General features: G+C 48.7%; 1 long non-coding RNA gene across 1 annotated transcript; it reads right to left on the reverse strand.

The window, feature by feature from the left end:
* Window positions 1–1,680: 1,680 nt before the first annotated feature.
* On the reverse strand, window positions 1,681–2,454 carry LOC127918428 (uncharacterized). Its single transcript, XR_008099939.1, has 3 exons — window positions 2,341–2,454; window positions 2,149–2,262; window positions 1,681–1,760 (listed from the first exon to the last, which is right to left on the reverse strand). It is a non-coding gene; the product is annotated as an uncharacterized LOC127918428 (long non-coding RNA).
* Between the last annotated feature and the right edge of the window lie 4,404 nt (window positions 2,455–6,858).

Below are 6,858 nucleotides of genomic sequence, written 5' to 3' on the forward strand. Positions count from 1 at the left end.
GAACTGAATCTGAATATATAACGTGGGTCTTGGACAGTCTCCTCAGAGAAACTATCAGCAGCTACTCCCTTAATTAACGTTACGAAGTTGTATTTTTAGTTAGTCACTCTGAAATGTGCCCTGATGTTGATCCCTTCCAGCCATGTTATTTGTGCAACACTGAGGAGGATGGCAGATTTACCCCATTGAAGAAACATGATTATTGTGGAGCCTGTCTGAAATGTGTGTTGGGAGGGGCGTGGCTCTTGTCCCTTCCTCCTCTGCCTGGGAGAGATCTTACCTTTCATAGTGGGCGTGGATGGGAGAGATCTTACCTTTCAAGTGGGCGTGGCTCTTGGGTCCCTTCCTCCTCTGCCTGGGAGAGATCTTACCTTTCAAAGTGGGCGTGGCTCTTAGTCCCTTCCTCCTCTGCCTGGGAGAGATCTTACCTTTTAGTGGGCGTGGCTCTTAGTCCCTTCCTCCTCTGCCTGGGAGAGATCTTATTCATTGGCGTGGCTCTTAGTCCCTTCCTCCTCTGCCTGGGAAGATCTTACCTTTCATAGTTTCCTCCTCTGCCTGATCTTACCTTTCATAGTGGGCGTGGCTCTTGCTCCCTTCCTCCTCTGCCTGGGAGAGAGTGGGGCTCTGCTCCCTTCCTCCTCTGCCTGGGAGAGACCTTTCATAGTGGGCGTGGCTCTTGCTCCCTTCCTCCTCTGCCTGGGAGAGATCTTACCTTTCATAGTGGGCGTGGCTCTTAGTCCCTTCCTCCTCTGCCTGGGAGAGATCTTACCTTTCATAGTGGCGTGGCTCTTGCTCCCTTCCTCCTCTGCCTGGAGAGATCTTACCTTTCATAGTGGGCGTGGCTCATGTCCCTTCCTCCTCTGCCTGGAGAGATCTTAGTTTCATAGTGGGCGTGGCTCTTACTGGGAGATCTTACCTTTCATAGTGGGCGGGCTCTTGCTCCCTTCCTCCTCTCCCTGGGAGAGAAGGTTCATAGTTGGCTCTTAGTCCCTTCCTCCTCTGCCTGGGAGAGATCTTACCTTTCATAGTGGGGCGTGGCTCTTGTCCCTTCCTCCTCTGGAGATTTCATAGTGGGCGTGGCTCTTTCCCTTCCTCCTCTCCCTGGGAAGAAAGTCCCTTCCTCCTCTGCCTGGGAGAGATCTTACCTTTCATAGTGGGCGTGGCCTGCTCCCTTCCTCCTCTGCCTGGGAGAGATGACCTTTCATAGTGCGTGGCTCTTGCTCCCTTCCTCCTCTGCCTGGGAGAGATCTTACCTTTCATAGTGGGCGTGGCTCTTAGTCCCTTCCTCCTCTGCCTGGGAGAGATCTTACATTTAAGTGGGCGTGGCTCTTGCTCCCTTCCTCCTCTGCCTGGGAGAGATCTTACCTTTCATAGTGTGGCTCTTAGTCCCTTCCTCCTCTGCCTGGGAGAGATCTTACCTTTTTCATAGTGGGCGTGGCTCTTAGTCCCTTCCTCCTCTGCCTGGGAGAGATCTTACCTTTCATAGTGGGCTCCCTCTCCCTGGATCTTACCTTTCATAGTGGGCGGCTAGTCCCTTCCTCCTCTGCCTGGGAGAGATCTTACCTTTCATAGTGGGCGTGGCTCTTGCTCCCTTCCTCCTCTGCCTGGGAGAGATCTTACCTTTCATAGTGGGCGTGGGCTCTCCCTGGGAGAGATCTTACCTTTCCCTAGTCCCTTCCTCCTCTGCCTGGGAGAGATCTTACCTTTCATAGTGGGCGTGGCTCTTGCTCCCTTCCTCCTCTGCCTGGGAGAGATCTTACCTTTCATAGTGGGCGTGGCTCTTGCTCCCTTCCTCCTCTGCCTGGGAGAGATCTCCTTTCTGCGTGGCTCTTGCTCCCTTCTCCTCTGCCTGGGAGAGATCTTACCTTTCATAGTGGGCGTGGCTCTTAGTCCCTTCCTCCTCTGCCTGGGAGAGATCTTACCTTTCATAGTGGGCGTGGCTCTTAGTCCCTTCCTCCTCTGCCTGGGAGAGATCTTACCTTTCATAGTGGGCGTGGCTCTTAGTCCCTTCCTCCTCTGCCTGGGAGAGATCTTACCTTTCATAGTGGGCGTGGCTCTTAGTCCCTTCCTCCTCTGCCTGGGAGAGATCTTACCTTTCATAGTGGGCGTGGCTCTTGCTCCCTTCCTCCTCTGCCTGGGAGATCTTACCTTTCATAGTGGGCGTGGCTCTTGCTCCCTTCCTCCTCTGCCTGGGAGAGATCTTACCTTTCATAGTGGGCGTGGCTCTTGCTCCCTTCCTCCTCTGCCTGGGAGAGATCTTACCTTTCATAGTGGGCGTGGCTCTTAGTCCCTTCCTCCTCTGCCTGGGGGAGAGTCCCTTCCTCCTCTGAGAGATCTTACCTTTCATAGTGGGCGTGGCTCTTGCTCCCTTCCTCCTCTGCCTGGGAGAGATCTTACCTTTCATAGTGGGCGTGGCTCTTAGTCCCTTCCTCCTCTGCCTGGGAGAGATCTTACCTTTCATAGTGGGCGTGGCTCTTAGTCCCTTCCTCCTCTGCCTGGGAGAGATCTTACCTTTCATAGTGGGCGTGGCTCTGCTCCCTTCCTCTCTGCCTGGGAGAGATCTTACCTTTCTGGGCGTGGCTCTTGCTCCCTTCCTCCTCTGCCTGGGAGATCTTACCTTTCATAGTGGGCGTGGCTCTTGCTCCCTTCCTCCTCTGCCTGGGAGAGTTCATCAAGGCTGCCTGTCAACAGAGATCAATAAAGTGAGCCACGTAGTCAGATGATATTCATTTACTATCCAACCGTTACATTAATTTTTTTTAGTTTACGGGAACCTGGTATTCCCAGGCGGTCTCCCATCCCAGTACTAACCAGGCCCGACCCAGTACAGATGTGTTCAGAGTGGTATGGCCACGACCATATTGTTTTAGCCTGTTTTGTCCCCTAATTGGGTCCCTTGGCTCATCTCTGCTACTGCTCACTGGGCTCGTGAGAGGCAAAGGTTTTTATCACACTGCAGGCGCCAGGTTCTGTCACAAGGAGTCGCTAGAGCTCAATCAGCCAAGGAAAGTCCCACCAGCCAAACCCTCCTCCACCCCGGACGGCGCTGGGCCATTGTGCGTTGTCCTTTCGGGGCTCCCGATCGCGGCCGGTGGTGACACAGCCGGGATCGAACCCCGGGCTGTAGTGACACCTCAGCACTGTGATGCAGTGCTTTTGAACACGGCACCACCAATGTTATTTTTTAGTTACTAGTGATTTCTCCGTTAACAACATTCCATATGAAGGACACAGTTAATTACCTTGTATAACTGGTTTGGAAGACGGTCTTCATCTATTTCTGTAGCAGGGAAAATGAGAGATGAGTTGAGAAATAAACTGTGAGAGACAACAGCAAGATTATTGACTAAACAATGAATATACACCCACACACAGACTTGTTCCAGTATATTGTGCGTGTGTGTGTGTGTGTGGTAATGAGTTACATTGGAGTGTGTGTGTGTGTGTGTGTGTGTGTGTGTGTGTGTGTGTGTGTGTGTGTGTGTGTGTGTGTGTGTGTGTGTGTGTGTGTGTGTGTGTGTGTGTGTGTGTGTGTGTGTGTGTGTGTGTGCGTGTGTGTGTGTGTGTGTGTGTGGTAATGAGTTACATTGGAGTGTGTGTGTGTGTGCGTGTGTGTGTGTGCGTGCGTGTGCGTTGAACCCATCCCACAGCCATCCCAGAATTCCATGCATAACTTTTTTTTCTAGGACACCACCACCTTGTTGCCTAGCAACCTAAACATCCCTAGACACCACCACAGTTCAGTGTGTGTGTGTGTACGCGTGTAAGTGTATGTCTGAGTGTGTGTCTGCATATGAAATGTGATCAGCTATATTCAACACGCCTGTGATGTGTTTCATCAGTCTTCTTCTGTGCACCAAATACCAACTCATCAGGCGTTAAAATCAACTGAATGGAAAGATGGAGCTCGTTCTCTCATAAACACACGGCAACCAGACAGATTTCTTGTTGTTGTTGTTAACAGATTGTGTTTGTGATGATGCATCAAATGTTAATATTTTAGCAAGTTCCAATCGTTGGGTCTTGAAGGATCTGTTTCAAAGCAAGGACAGTATGTAAGTCTATTCCCTATATAGCACACTACTTTTGAAGAGGGCCCTTATGGAATAGGATGTCAGGGCCTGACACAACAACAGAGAGTAGAGAGCGGCTGCTGCATTAAAAACTACATCCAGAGGTGTTTATATTTTATTATGTAGCTACAGCTCTCTCTCTCTCTCTCTCTCTCTCTCTCTCTCTCTCTCTCTCTCTCTGTCTCTCTCTCTCTCTCTGTCTCTCTCTCTCGCTCTCTCTCTCTCTCTCTCTCTCTCTCTCTCTCTCTCTCTCTCTCTCTCTCTCTCTCTCTCTCTCTCTCTCTCTCTCTCTCTCTCTCCTCTCTCTCCTCTCTCTCTCTCTCTCTTCTCTCAATTCAATTCAATTCAATTCAAGGGGCTTCATTGGCATGGGAAACATGTGTTAACATTGCCAAAGCAAGTGAGGTAGATAATATATAAAGTGAAATAAACAATAAAAATTAACAGTAAACATTACACTCACAGAAGTTTCAAAACAATAAAGACATTACAAATGTCATATTATATATATACAGTGTTTTAACAATGTACAAATGGTTAAAAGATAAAATAAAAGATCAAATAAATAAGCATCAACATGGGTTGTATTTACAATGCTGTTTGTTCTTCACTGGTTGCCCTTTTCTCGTGGCAACAGGTCACAAATCTTGCTGCTGCTTGCACACTGTGGAATTTCCCTCAGTAGATATGGGAGTTTATCAAAATTGGATTTGTTTTTAAATTCTTTGTGGATCTGTGTAATCTGAGGGAAATATGTCTCTCTAATATGGTCATACATTGGGCCAGAGGTTAGGAAGTGCAGCTCAGTTTCCACCTCATTTTGTGGGCAGTGTGCACTTAGCCTGTCTTCTCTTGAGAGCCATGTCTGCCTACGGAGCCCCAGGACCAGCTTGCTTAGGGGACTCTTCTCCAGGTTCATCTCTCTGCAGGTGATGGCTTTGTTATGGAAGGTCTCTCTCTCTCTCTCTCTCTCTCTCTCTCTCTCTCTCTCTCTCTCTCTCTCTCTCTCTCTCTCTCTGTCTCTGCCTCTCTCTCTCTCTCTCTCTCTCTCTCTCTCTCTCTCTCTCTCTCTCTCTCTCTCTCTCTCTCTCTCACAACCTCACACCCATAAAGGGCAATGAGTTCTATAATGACACAAGGATACTGTCCTATCTAACACAAGGGCTGAGACTCTCCATCTATTTATCTGTCTATCAGTCTGATTGTCTGTCCAATCGTCCGTCTGTTAAATATTAGGCATCTGAATTTCTGAAGTCAGCTCATTATAACAACCCCAATGTTATCGGAACATTCATAAGTATATATTTAGTTTAACTGACTGTCTCTCTGCCAAAGCAAGTGACAATTAACAATGAACAGTTAACATAACATTCACAACAGGCAGCCAGCTACAGCTCACTTTGATACAGATGTCAGAGGAGAGAGCTGTGTGTGTGTGTGTGTGTGTGTGTATGTGTGTGTGTCTGTGTGTGTCTCTGCGTTCTGCCAGTCAGCGTGTGACAGCCTGTATGAAGTAGAGAGATGGGCTACATTGTGAAGCAGGGCAGAGTAATCTGCAGGGTTTTAAATAATGCACAACGGTACGTTATGGCACTGCTGCACAATTTCTTTACTGCTGCTCTCTCTCTCTTTCTCTCTCTCTTATCTCCCTCTCTCCTCTCTCGTCTCTCTTTCTCTCTCTCTCTTCTCTCTCTCTCTCTCTCTCTCTCTCTCTCTCTCTCTCTCTCTCTCTCTCTCTCTCTCTCTCTTTCTTTCTCTCTCTCTCTCTCTTTCTCTCTCTCTCTCTCTCTCTCTCATGTGAGAAATACAAAACGTGTCCATATCACCAACGAAACTATCATGGTCCAAACATACCAAGATAGTCGTGAAGAGAGCACATCAAAAACTTTTTCCCTTAGGAGACTGAAAAGATTTGGCCTCAGATCCTCAAAAGGTTCCACAGCTGCACCATCGAGATCATCCTGACCGGTTGCATCACCGCCTGGTATGACAACTGCTCGGCATCTGACCGTAAGCGCTACAGAGGGGTAGTGCAAACGGCCCAGTACATCACTGGGACCAAACTTCCTGCCAGAGAGAGAGAGAGGGAGAGAGAGAGGGGGAGAGAAGAGAAGAGAGGGGAAGGTATCCCACAGGAGGGAGAGAGAGAGACAGAGAGAGAGAGGGGGAGAGGAGAGAAGAGAGGGGAAGGTATCCCACAGGAGGGAGGGAGAGAGAGAGAGAGAGAGAGAGAGAGAGAGAGAGAGAGAGAGAGAGAGAGAGAGAGAGAGAGAGAGAGAGGGGCATCTTCCCTAATATTTGGGACCAAGGCCTGATCACACCAAAAGTGGAGACAAATTTGACCCTAGTAATTTCCGTGGAATATACGTCAACAGCAATCTCAGAAAAATCCTTTGCAGTATCATCAACAGCAGCCTCCAACATTTCCTCAGTGAAAACAATGTCCTGAGCAAGGGCACTAGAGCAGTCTGTAGCATCCAGCCTCACCCTACTGGTCTCAAATGTCTACTGTTTGCTGATGATTTGGTGCCTCTGTCCCCAACCAAGGAGCGCCAACAGCAGCACCTAGATGTTCTGTACAGATTCTGTCAGATTTGGGCCCTGACAGTGTATCTTAGTAAGACAAAAATAATATACAAATTATATCTAGACACTGTTGCCCTACACCTACCTCGACCTAAACACCATAGGTAACTTCCACAAGGCTGTGAATAATCTGAGACAAGGCAAGTAAGGGCCTTCGAAGAAAATCCTTGACTCTGTACAGACTCAGTGATCATAGTCT

This window comes from Oncorhynchus keta, unplaced genomic scaffold (genome assembly GCF_023373465.1).
Source record: "Oncorhynchus keta strain PuntledgeMale-10-30-2019 unplaced genomic scaffold, Oket_V2 Un_contig_1416_pilon_pilon, whole genome shotgun sequence".
In the NCBI taxonomy this organism is placed as follows: domain Eukaryota; kingdom Metazoa; phylum Chordata; class Actinopteri; order Salmoniformes; family Salmonidae; genus Oncorhynchus; species Oncorhynchus keta.